This window comes from Oryctolagus cuniculus, chromosome 12 (genome assembly GCF_051225735.1).
Source record: "Oryctolagus cuniculus isolate XC-2025 breed Fujian yellow rabbit chromosome 12, ASM5122573v1, whole genome shotgun sequence".
Taxonomy (NCBI): domain Eukaryota; kingdom Metazoa; phylum Chordata; class Mammalia; order Lagomorpha; family Leporidae; genus Oryctolagus; species Oryctolagus cuniculus.
The window spans coordinates 115,435,505-115,448,618 of NC_142878.1; the positions used below are offsets into that span (position 1 = coordinate 115,435,505).

General features: G+C 45.1%; 1 protein-coding gene across 4 annotated transcripts in view; it reads left to right on the forward strand.

The window, feature by feature from the left end:
- Window positions 1–11,959: 11,959 nt before the first annotated feature.
- Window positions 11,960–13,114, forward strand: part of LOC127490116 (uncharacterized) — a 46,519-nt gene continuing 45,364 nt past the window's right edge. The window contains exon 1 of one of the 4 annotated variants that reach the window (XM_089309582.1): window positions 11,960–12,752. The gene's annotated coding sequence lies outside the window, so the exon portion shown is untranslated. Of the gene's footprint in view, window positions 12,757–13,114 lie in introns of all 4 variants that reach the window. The other 3 variants (XM_070054811.2, XM_089309580.1, XM_089309581.1) reach the window with 3 other exon arrangements.

Sequence of the window (13,114 nt, forward strand, 5' to 3'; positions counted from 1 at the left end):
AAATTTATATATCAATGGTATATCTATATTGATATAATTTAAAATTGAGCATAATTTCATGACAGTACTTTACATACAATCTAAATTGCATAATCAGCTATTACCTCTACAAGATAGGATATATCCTATGACACATCAAGGGTTCCTGTTGGAAATCTCAAAGTGAAAAAATTTAGAACCTTGATTCTGAGAAATCTGTTAAGGATGCCAAAGGGGCTTAAAATATTTGGTCAAAATAAACTCCCTATTAATTTTGAAATAACATCCATCCACTTAGAGTGATCCAACCAGTTATAAACCAGATTTATTCTATCTGAGGATTTTATAAATTTGTATAAATTGTAAATCTGATGATTTTTATTTTATAAATTTGATACATCTTCATTAGGTGATCAGTCAGATATTCTGAAATAAGTATACATACAACTCTTTTTTTTAAGATATATTTATTTGAAAGAGTTACACAGAGAGAGAAGAAAAGGCAGAGAGAAGTCTTCCACCTGCTGGTTCACTCCCCAGTTGGCCACAATGACCAGAGCTGTGCTGATCTGAATCTAGGAGCCAAAAGCTTCCTCCCACTTGGATGCAGAGGCCTAAAAACTTGGGCCATCTTCCATTGCTTTCCAAGGCCATTAGCAGGGAGCTGGATCAGAAGTGGAACAGTTGTGACTCAAATCAGCACCATAGGGGATGCTGAGTCACAGATGGCAGTTGTACCTCGTACACCACAACACCATCCCTGTAGGCATTTCTTTAGATAAAGTTCCTAGTCTTGGGTTTAGCTGTTGAGATCCTCTGCATTTTTTTTTCAGCTGGTACTAAACAATTCAGCTTTTATTAATTTATATCTTGCATCTTTAAAAGGAAACAAACAAAAAATAGATGAGTTAACAGAGCCAGGAGAGCTCCCTGCACAAATGCAGACAGAGGCAGACAGGATTCAGGAAGCTGGATGAGCACAAGGAGGCAGCACCCTCCAGGAGTGGGCCTGGGCCCAGGGGTGCCTCAGGATCTGGGCCAGGGGCAGCCACTCTGACGGCTGGTATCTCAGAAGCCTGGATATGAAGTCTCGGGCTCCCAAAGACATTGTTACAGGAAACTTCACATCCAGCTTAAGGATGCGTCTGTATGTCTCAGTGTGAGAGACGCTCTCGAAGGGTGGATTTCCCACCAGCAGCTCATAGCAGAGCACCCCAAAGAGTTGCACTGCCAGTTTCTGCACAGATTTGTTTTAAAGATTCATTTATTTATGTGAAAGGCAGAGTTATAGAGAGGCAGAAGCAGTGAGAGGTCTTCCATCTGCTGGTTCACGCCCCAGATGGCTACAATGGCCAAAGCTGAGCTGATTCAAAGCCAAGAGCCTTGGAGCTTCTTCCAGGTCTCCCATACAGGTGCAGGGGCCCATGTACATGGGCCATCTTCCTCTGCTCTCCCAGGCCATAGCAGAGACCTGGATTGGAAGTGGAGCAGCTGAGACTCAAACCAGTGCCCATATGGGATGCTGGCACTGCAGGTGGCAGCTTTACCCACTATGCCACAGTGCCAGCCCCTCTGCACAGCTTTATCTTGCAGTTGCATCACCATTCTATATCAATGAAACCAAGAACACACTACTATTTCTATACCTATAATGAAAGCCAGAGACATTAATAATCTTTCTGCCAGAAAACTTCCAGTCCAAACCAGGAGTGGAGTTATGAATTCAGGCTTAGTGTGGATGGGGCTGGCACTATCGTGTGGAGGGTAAAGCCACCACCTGCTTCACCAGCCTGTGTCCTAGATGGGCACAGGTTCAAGTTTCAGCTGCTCCACATCTGATCCATCTCCATGCTGAGATACCTGGGAAAACAGCAGAGGTTGGCCTAAGTGCTTGGGCCCCTGCACCCACTTGGGAGACTCGGAAGAAACTCCAGGCTCCTGACTTCAGGTCAGCCCAGCTCTGGCTGTTGCAGTCATTTGGGGAATAAACCAGCAGGTGGAAGATATTTTTGCCTCTCTCTCTCTCTCTCTCTCTGTAACTCAGTTTTGCATGTAAATGAATAAATCTTTATATTAAAAAAAAACCTTAGAGTTGGTCTAGACATAGCATTTTAAGACATGTTGAAAACACTTGGCCAGTGTTTAATGTGCAAAATCACACTCTCCATTCTTATCTATAGAACAAAGATGAATAGCTAGTTTTCATATGAATGGAACAGAGATATGGACTAGCTGCAAAGAAAGTTTGGGTAACACAGATTTCTGTATACCTTTTCCACCTTTCTTGAACCCAGGGAAGGCCCAAAATATGTCTTTAATCAATATTCAGACGATCAACATCCCTCTTTCCTAACTCAAGTCAGTGTGAATTGTGACTCTTAACTTTCTCTTAGACATAGGCATGGGTGAGGCCTTTGAGTTTAGCATTCTGTGCTAAGATACACTGTAGCAATGCTACTCCTTCCAAAGTTTCCTGGGGAGTTACTGCTGCATATTCAGCATGTGATTCTTGTCTGTGAAACTGTTTCCACCCATGATTGTTTGTGGTCTGTAGTTTCTAAAGCAAAGGACATTTCTTCCAAGGGCCATCTGTATATCTATACCATTATTCACAGGCCATACCAAATTATCAATGTAAGATTTAGCCTGGGGGCCAACACTGTGGTGTAGTGGGTAAAGCCACTGCCTGAAGTGCTAACATCCCATATGGTCACTGGTTCAAGTGTTGGCTGCTCCACTTCTGACTCAGCTCTCTGCTATGGTCTGGGAAAGCAGTTAAAAGATGATCCAAATCCCTGGGCCCCTACACCTGCTCAGGAGACCCAAAAGAAGCTCCTGGCTTCTGACATTGGATTGGCCCAGCTCCTACCATTGTGGCCATGTGGGGAGTAAAACAGTGGATGGAAGACCTCTCTCTCTCTCTCTATCTCTCTCTCTCTCTTGCTTTCTCTCCCTCCCTCTGCCTTTCAAATAAATAAATAAATCTTTAAAAAAATTTAGCCTGCTATAGGTTTATTGAATTTCAAATCCCATTTGCAGTTGCCTTAGCACTGTCAGACCAAGTAATTTCATGGGCTTTTTATGGCCTACGCTATGGATGTTCCCTACTCCTGCTAAAGGGACATTTGTTAGATCTAGCCTGCTAGTACACACTTGTTGAATGTCATGATAATTCACATATATGTGTCCCAGAGAGGTCTCATGGCAAGATGAGTGGACCATCTTCTACTGCTTTCCCAGGCAATAGCAGAGAGCTGGATCAGAAGTGGAGCAGCTGGGACTCAAACCTGTGCCCATATGGGATGCTGGCATTGCAGGCAGTGGCTTCACCTGCTATGCCACATTGCCAGCCCACTTTTACATAATTTCTATGACATTTAAATCAATAACATATCCATGTTAATATAACAACATTTAGCATGATTTTGTATAACAGAACTTTATATAAACTCCAAAGAGACTAAGTAGCTATTACCTCTATAAGATGAGATGCATATCCTTTGACATATCCAAGGGTCCAGCTAGAAATCTCAAGGTCAAAATGCTCAGAACCTTGATCCTGAGAAATCCTATCAAGAATGCAAAAAGGGCTTTCAAATGTTTGGTCAAAACTTCTCTTGTCATGAACTGTATGGAATCCTCTCTGGATTTGGGGGACCAAAAATTGGGAATTTCTTACACCCAGGGGGCTGAAGCTCATGGCTCTAAGGCAATCACCATGCTGAAAAATGACTATATTGACTCCTCAGGTACCCTAGTCTCTACTGTGGATAGCATATTGATTGGCAGAGTGCTTTGCTTGCACACTAGAGTTTCTCACCTGATTTCACTCAGATTTAAAAGCTGTAGGAAATCACGGGAGTAGCCATTAGGAGCTTAGGTCTCCAGACATCACCAGTCACTGGGTTCCACATTCCCCTTCCTTCCCACAACTAAGTTCAGCAAAGTCAAAGAAAAAGGGTAGCTTTTTGTATTTCCTTTCTGAAAACATCAATGCTAAAAACATTTAAGTGAAGTCTTCTTTAGAAATTTCAAGTTGGATGGGCCAGCGCTGTGGCTCACTTGGTTAATCCTCTGTCTGCAGTGCTGGCATCCCCTATGGGCACCAGGTTCCAGTCCAGCTCTGCTGTGACCCAGGAGGGCAGTGGAGGATGGCCCAAGTGCTTGGGCCCCTGAACCCGCATGGGAGGCTAGGAAGAAGCACCTGGCTCCTGGCTTCAGATTGCTGCAGCTCCGGCCATTGGGGCCATTTGTGGAGTGAACCAACAGAAGGAAGACCTTTCTCTCTGTCTATCTCTCTCTCACTATCTATAACTCTACCTGTCAAATAAAAAAAAGAAAAGAAATTTCAAGTTGGAAAGAACATTTATCCAAGGTCCATGATCTAGATAGCTGATTATTTTTAGCATCTTTAAGCAAGAATTGTTAATGAGGTTTTTTTTTTTTTTTTTTTTTTTTGACAGGCAGAGTGGATAGTGAGAGAGAGACAGAGAGAAAGGTCTTCCTTTTGCCATTGGTTCACACTCCAATGGCCACCACGGCTGGCGCACTGCGGCCGATGCACCGCACTGATCCAAAGGCAGGAGCCAGGTGCTTCTCCTGGTCTCCCATGGGGTGCAGGGCCCAAGCACTTGGGCCATCCTCCACTGCCGTCCCAGGCCACAGCAGAGAGCTGGCCTGGAAGAGGGGCAACTGGGAAAGAATCCTGCACCCCGGCCAGGACTAGAACCCAGTGTGCCGGCGCCACTAGGTGGAGGATTAGCCTAGTGAGCCGCAGCACTGGCCGTTAATGAGCTTTTAATCTTAGAGCACCAAAGTGTTCCAAGTTTCAGTGAAGCACCACAGAATTCAAAGGAAATCTCATCAATCTCTTCCTAGCAGTTTATTCCCTGACAGTCACCTCCCAATAAAAGCAGCCAAAAGAACTTCTAAGATCACAGACACACATTAATGGAGCCACATTCCAAGTCCATGTTTATAAATTAGCTTTTAAATGGTCGGGGATTGGGGTAGTAATCTTAACTCTCCATGCACAAGTCCACAAAACAAGACAAGCTGTGTGCCAAGAAAGAGGAGACAGAGCATGGAGCCACAGGCGGGCCAGGTTTATTCAGAAGGTTGATTCACTCCAAGGTGAATGCATGGCAGAGAGTTCCCAGCAAACACAGCAAAGAGAGAACCCCCTGTCTTACAGACTGGTGCTTTATATAGCACAAAGTGGTGGGAAGGAGCTTGGAGGTCTGAGCTAAAGCAGGGCTGCTGAGATAGAGAAGAGCTTGGGCTAGACTTAAAGGTCCTTTGAGGTCACAGTGTGAGCTGGGAGGGGTTTGGGCTGAGGCTGGACTCTGAGGCTGAGCGCTGAGATAGCGGGAGACAGCTTGGGAGGAGTGGGGGAGATCTCAGGCTGATAGCAGAGTTTTCACATGGTCTTGTGTCCAAAAGTTGAGGCAGGGCCAGGCTGGTCAAGGTGGGGGTGGGGGGGGAGAGGCTGCATTAGCAAGACAGAGAAACAGGGGACTGCTTGTTGTGTAGGTGAGAGGTCAACATGGACATAAGGATTTTTGTCCTTTCTCCATCACTGTGTATGACAAAGTCAGAATAAAGCAGACTTTGGTGGGAAATTTCTGATATAAATTCTATAATAAAATTTAGCCAATTACAATCTTTTAAAAGCAGTTTGGATAGATTTCTGTGGGTGATCCCATGGGACTGCCTGCTCTGCCCATGCAGGAGGTTGAGAGGGCATGGTGCGCTATGCCTCCCAGGAGGGACCCCACAGCCTGGCTGCTGGCAGGTGGCAGGAGCTCCAGGCCCATTTCCTCCATCCCCTCTTCATGTTGGAAGCCTTGTGGCTGTGCTTTTGTGGTTCATAGAGAGCTGATAAGCAACTCCAAGACGTGGGCTGGTTGCACAAAGGAGCCCAGGGGCCTATGTGTGCTACGTGACCTATAAGTCAATTAGTTAGAGGCCTTTTGGCATGCTGCCCTTCTGCTCTATAGACTCGCTGTTGCCACCCAAGGTTTTTTCTTCCCCTCTTCCCCTTTAAATTCTGAGCCTGATTGCTAAAAACAGACAGGCTCATCAGGCCTGTCTCCAGTGTTTCTTGTGGAGAGATGCTGTTGCTCTTCCAGCCCAACAGCTGAGGGTCTCACACAAAGAGACCACAGATGTCAGCCTTTAGATAATGGGATTCATGTTTGGCTGCCTTTCAGCTGGGAACCTGAGGAAATGTCTAGCAAGGGTAAATGCCATAGGAGTTGTCAGAGACCTAGTAGAGAAAATGATGTGCACCACCAAAGGCAAAATCCAGCTCTAATGACAGAACTCCCAATCCCCAATGTGGGGCCACACATTTAGCATCTTTCAAGTCAGCAAGGAGTACTTACATTTTGCAAGAACTCTCAGTCAAGTCTCAAGCTATGTGCATGCCTATATTTGTTTTAAGCAAATATCATTTGTTGGCCGTTTGTAGGAAAGACAAGGAGAATATTAGCCACATTAGGCCCTTTATTCACAGGTTCCAACATCATTACTACCACCAATTCAGATTTAAGAAGAGGTCAATTGCTAACCTTGGGTGTGCATCTTGGGGAAGGGGCAAAGGAGATGCTGTGTTTCCTGTCTCTTTGCTCATTTTCTAGCCTGCAAACCTTTCTTCTTCTCTAGTAGCCCCAGGTAAGAAATCAGCCTGCTTCACTTGCTCATAGGTCATTCTTGAAAATCCCATGGCCCACTCTCCCTCTGTCAGACCCTCGTTCATATCAGACATGTGAGTGAACACATGGGACAGCACCCAACATTGCACATATGGTTGTCATTATGACCCACAACCTGCATACATTAGCCAGAATCTCATCTGGTGGTCTCTCAGCATCACCCACCCAGGCTGTTGCACTCAACTCGGGCTCATCTATGTTCAGAGGAGCATAACAGGAAGGACATGTAGTCAGGAGGCCACCCTGCCTTGCAGGACTACCCCTGCCACATCACCTTCTGAAAATATTGTTGCTATGGCAACTTTCCAACCTTGAGGCCAGTGCTTCATACTTCCTCTGACTGTAGGTCTATACACATCCCTTGGCCTCATCAGGCACTCCAGGAGCAGACGCGCTCTATGCACACTGCAATGCTGGCCAGGCAGAGGCAGGATTAGCTCAAACCACTGCCACCAGTCATCTCTGATGTGTCAACAGCTGCAGCCAGTACCACGAGGCCACAGCTCACAGCACATCTGTGACCATCCTTCTCTGTGGGCAGCTGTGTGATGCGGCAAGTCTCTGAGTCTTCTGATGGATCCTTTAACCAATGGGCTCTAGAGGGGCTGGGCTTTCCCTCCCCAAATGTTTTCTACACTGTCAAGACAGTGCCTGCCCAACTCTGGTCTTAGAGGATTTGTCATTGTTAGAGCATGCACTCAAGAGGTGGGTGGCTGGGCACTTCTGAAGTGTGAACAGGATTTTTTTTCTTTTTTTTTTCTCTTTTTTTCTGCTTTGTAAGGAGGACTCTATGGTTGAGCATGACCAAAGTCCCTGCCTCAGTTTTCTCACCTTCAAGTACACCCATGACGCGAGAACAGATTCATGAGTCTTCCATTTACATGATACCTCAAGATTCTGTTCATTCAGCCATTCACATTCACATGTGCCCTGTGATGTGGGGCTATGGGAGGTCTGGTGGCTTGAGAGGTTTATGCTAAGAAGACAAGGCCAGAAAAGAGCCTTCCTATGAAAGAGGGAATCTCAGGGTTAAAAATATTCTGGCTTCAAATGTGGGGAGCTCCCACAGTCCCCTCAGCCAAAGCCAGAGATGATTTTCTCTTCCTTGGTTATGCCTCTCTGCAAAGACATGGGCACTAGGATAGAAGTTGGGAGATCCCAGCCTAGTCCAGGTTAATTGACAGCCTGCCAGTCAAGATCCATGTGCTGATCCCAGCTTTAGTTACCAAGCTTCTACCTACCATCTGCCTATTTTCATTTCATACAATGTTGTCATTTCTGGGCTCTGCTACCTCTGAGATCTGACTCTTTTTTTAAAAAAAGATTTATTTATTTATTTGAAAGTCAGAGTTACACAGAGATAGAAGGAGAGGCAGAGAGAGAAGAGGTCTTCCATACACTGGTTCACTTCACAGTTGGTGGCTGCAATAGGCAGAGCTGCACCGCTTAGAACCCAGGAGCCAGGAGATCCCTCCAGGTCTTCCCATGAGGGTGCAGGGGCCCAAGGGCTTGTGCCATCTGCTTTCCCAGTCCACAGCAGAGAGCTGGATCAGAAGTGGAGCAGCTGGGAATTGAACCAGTGCCCATATGGGATGCTGGCACTGCTGGGGGTGGCTTTACCCTCTACACCACAATGCCAGCCCTGAGATCTGACCTTAACCTGGTGGTTCCTGCCTTATGGGCATGGCATCCACAAATGATGTAGGTGATTGTATTGTGCACCTACAACTTTTGTCACATTGTTTTTAATTATCTATGTCCTTGTCATCCATCTACCAGGACTGAAATTGCCTTTAGGGTAATCATGATATTCACATTATTCATGTTGCATCAATTATACCCCAGGAGAGTACCAGGCATAATGCAGACAAGTCACCCCTGTCTCCATTCATCCTCGGCTCCTCATTCCCACAGTGCTAGGGGCTCTTGCTCTTCTCCTCCTCCTCCACCCTTTCCTCTGCACAGCTACCACCACCATGAGTCCCTCACACACCTTGCTCCTATACTTCCTCTGACCCCATACGCTCTCCAGTTCCAGTGGATCCAAACAGGATGACATATCAAGTGTGGAGGATTAGTTGTACTCATGAAGCAAAGCTACAGTGCTCCCCTATCACTAAGTGAATTGTGGATGTTGGACTTGAAAGCTCTGATTCTTGTGCTCAGTTCTATGGTCCTAGAACAACTGAGAGTATGGCAGAAATTAAGGAGATGCCTGCCTGCATATCACATTCAGTTAGGAGCCACAGAGCTCTCTGCAGCATTGTTGTTGGAGCCCTTTCCATTTATCCACTGCTCAAACCTATTGTTTTCTGCTTTGTGTCCATCCACTCATATCAGAGTAGCCAGAACAGAGTGAGTTTTTATGAGTCAGGATGGTGAGCCAGTGGCTAGACACCTTACTTGGACTTTATAATGTGCATTTTGGCTATTCCAGGAAATTGTTTTTGAAAAGATTTATTTATTGATTTGAAAGAGTTACACAGAGAGAGAAGGAGAGGAAGAAAGAGAGGGAAAGTCCTCCATCCGTTGGTTCATTCCCAATTGGCTGCAATGGCCAGAGCTGTGTCAATCTGAAGCCAGGAGTCAGGAGCCACTTCCAGGTCTCCCACATGGGTGCGGGAGCCCAAGGCCTTGGGCCATCTTCTACTGCTTTCCCAGGCCATAGCAGAGAGCTGGATCAGAAGTGGAGCAGCCAGGACTTGAACCGATGCCCACATGGGATGCCACACTGCAGGTGGCAGCTTTACCCACTATGCCATAGTGCCGGCCCCTCTCTAGGGAAATTTTTTTTACTTCTTTCCTGCTTAATTGTGCTTTAGTTACCTAAGGTTGGTGAATATATAAATTGTGAATTAGCGAGGTATTCCAAATTTAGCTTTGAATTATATGATTTTGTGGGTTTTTTAACTTAACTTTTTTATAAATATTGACCATTACTACTCTTTTTAAAAAATATTTATTCATTTATTTATTTATTTATTTGAAAATCAGAGTTACACAGAGAGAGGGGAGGCAGAGAGAGAGAGAGCTCTTCTATCTGATGGTTCACTCTCCAATTGGCCACAATGGCCAGAGGTGTTCTGATTCGAAACCAGCAGCCAGGAGCCTCCTCCAGGTCTCCCATGTGGGTGCAGGGGAGCAAGTATCCTCTACTGCTTTCCCAGGCCACAGCAGAGAGCTGCATTGAAAGTGGAGCAGCCAGGTTTCGAATAGGGGCCCATATGGGATGTTAACTTGCTGCGCCAAACTTGCTGTGCCACAGCGCAAGCCCCTGAATTTTACTTTTTTCTTTAGACCTTTCTTATAGACACGGATTATGTCTTCTAGTCTCTAAGTAACTGCATCATAATGAGGACCATTGTAGATTGTAGCAGTTAAAAATATTTGGCTTGATGATCAACATAAGGCTTATAGATAGTAGCTACCCATGAGATTGTGTGCTGGATTTAGGGGAAGTTTATAAGTCAGTTGTAGGTAGCCTTTTATTACTGATGAACATGAATGTACTGAGAACTCCTTGTCCATTAAATAATAAAATCCAAATGAAGATTTACACATGAGTTCCCTCCTGCCTTCATCTACCACTGAAATCCTGTTGTTTCTGCCGTTTGGATCTCCCTGTAATCTGTTGCCTCTTCTTCATTCCCACTACCACCATACCTTGGTTCAGGTCCTACTAAATTACCATTGATATACTTTTTAATTGACCTCTCTGCTTTTTGTTTTTCTTACCTTTGTGTCAAAAACCTCTTAGTTCATCCCAACTTTTTCTGATTGCTCAGGTTCTCTTGCTCCAATATCTAGGAAAATCATGTTGCTGGTAGTTCTTTCAACACACCACACAAAAGAATGCTCAGTAAATGCTTACTAAATAGTGAATGGAATGCCTTACAAAGCTAGGGTGAACATTTAACCTGCTTGGCCCTGGATGGTTTCTGCTTATACATTTCAGCCCTGTGTCATTATTAATATGTCTCTTTTATTATCAAAGTTGTCTCTGAGCAACAAATTATACATTCATCTAATTGTGTCTGTTATCAAATAGATATCTATTTCACTGTCTCTTCAACTAGGTAGTTATTGGGGATCAAAAATTGTATTTGTTTAATTTTTATAGCCTCATTTATTCATTCAACTAACAGAATGACTATCAAGATGCTGAGTTTTAATGTCAAAGCAAACATGTTTCTTGCCCTCCTGAATTTTCAATCTGGCAAGAAAAAGCAGTCTACACAAAGAATATTGCCTGACATAATAAACATTAGTGTGAAATGAATGGATCCATTTAAGCATTCCTAATGCAGCAATTCTAATCCCATGAATTATAATTTTCAGAAGTAATCACAAATAGAACTCCATGTCATCCTGCTTCCATTTACATTTCTACTTAAAATCTTAAAAATCAAACACCACATATATACCTAAGAATGCATAATATTTACACTATCTTGATATTAAACTTGAGAAAAATAACCATACAGCAATTAACAACTTTGAACCTCCTTTCTTTTTTAGATAAGTTATAATCCTATGTGTTTCTCTACAGTGAAGATTAGGATTGTAGATACTCCTCCTCTCCCTCACTTTTTATTTTAGAGATGAGAAATCTTGGGTTTTAGAAACTGAGCCCCAAGATAAAAGAAATATTTCTTTTTTTAAAGAAGATTTTTTTTATTTGAAAGGCTGAGTTACAGAGAGGCAGAGGCAGAGAGAGAGAGAAGTCTTCCATCCACTTGTTCACTCCCCAAATGGCTGCAATAGCCATAGTTAAGCTGATCCAAAGCCAGGAGCCAGGAAATTCTGGGTCTCTGATGTGGATGCAGGGTCCCAGGCATTCAGGCCATCTTCTACTGCTTTCCCAGGCTAGAGCAGAAAGCTGGATTGGAAGTGGAGCAGCAGGGACTTGAACCAGCCCCTATAAAGAATGTCGGTGCTGAAGGTAGAGGCTTAGCCCACTATGCCACAGTGCTGGTCCCGAAAGATTTCTTAAACCAATATTTCACTTTGGCCTTTAACCTAGACTTTTTTACCATACTTCCATGGGCAAATTTAATTCTTATCTCTTTCCACCTCAGCTTTCTCTTTGTAAATTGAGAATACGGTCTCCAGAATTAACCTGAGGTATAATTGATACAAAGTAAGGCATTTACTCTGTTAATCTGGCCCCTAGAAGATACTTGGCAATGTTAGTCCTGTATCCAGTTCTCTTTTTTTCTTTTTTTTTTTTTTTTTTTTTTGTACTTGGTGAATTAGAGGGTGGTGTAAAATACTTTGAAAAGAACCACAAATAAAAGACACAAGTAAAAATTGTATTCTCAAATCTAGATGTTAAACTGTGCCGTGTACACCTGTGCTGAGAGTTACATTGAAATCCTTGTCATGGGTTACTTGAGAGAAGCTGTGCAGGAATAAAGCAGCAGGGGATTTTCCTGAGAAACAGCGTGTGTGAGGGAACCGGGATTTGGGACTCAGCAGCAGTGGCTGTCACTTCTTAAGATTTTGTTCAAGAAAGGAAGAACAGCAGCTGACCCTCGAGATCTGGGGTGGGAAGGAAGGGAAGGAGGGATGGAAACAAAAGCAAACGCCCTCTGGTTCCCAGCCTGTCTCCACCCACCCCGTACTGAAGTCCTAGGAGAGGGCCAGTAAGTCTATCTAGGAATGCCCTGGCCTGGACTCCATTTCCCAGAGTCACCTGGTGCTCTAACGTTTTCCGTGCTCTGAGCGCCTGTGCGTGTGCATGTGGGAGAACGTACGCATGCGCGTGCCTTTCCCTGTGGCCCGGGGGTTGAGAACAGAGGAAGTTCATTTACTGATCAGAGTGTGCCCTGAGAGGCCGCACCGCTCCTTCTCCCACATTCCCTGGGGAGTCTTGCTCTGCAAGTGCAATTGCAGGCGGTTCGGGAGCACACACCCCAGACCTGCCGCCCGCTGCTTCTGTGCCTCTGCATCTGCCACCGTGGGCCCCAAGTTCCAGCGACTTCTCCTGTCCCACACTTTCCGCTTTGCTCTCCAGGTGTCCTGAAGAAAGGGGACGTGCTCCCGAGAGTTTCCACGGCAAGTATGGAGAACAGGAAGGGGCATCTATGCGTGTGTGGGAGAGGGTGGGTGCGATGGCGGGTAGCGGCTCCCAGACATTGATCACTTGGTTCTCAGTGATCCTGGGAGCGCCTCTGGCAGAGTCAAGGCTGGAACCCAGGTGTTGTGTCTCCCACCGCCGCTTCCCAGTCTCCCGATGCACGGCCAGTCCCACGGGCTGCCTCACTCAAATTCTCCTTACAGTACACTGGACGAGGAACGGCACCAGCAGGGCAGTTGAGAGCATGGCAAAGGAAGGAGTCCCATTCCCTAGATTTAAATTAGCCCAGTTCTCATTTAGGGTGGGTCAGAGAATGCCTTCTGGCTGGGCTTCCAGCAAT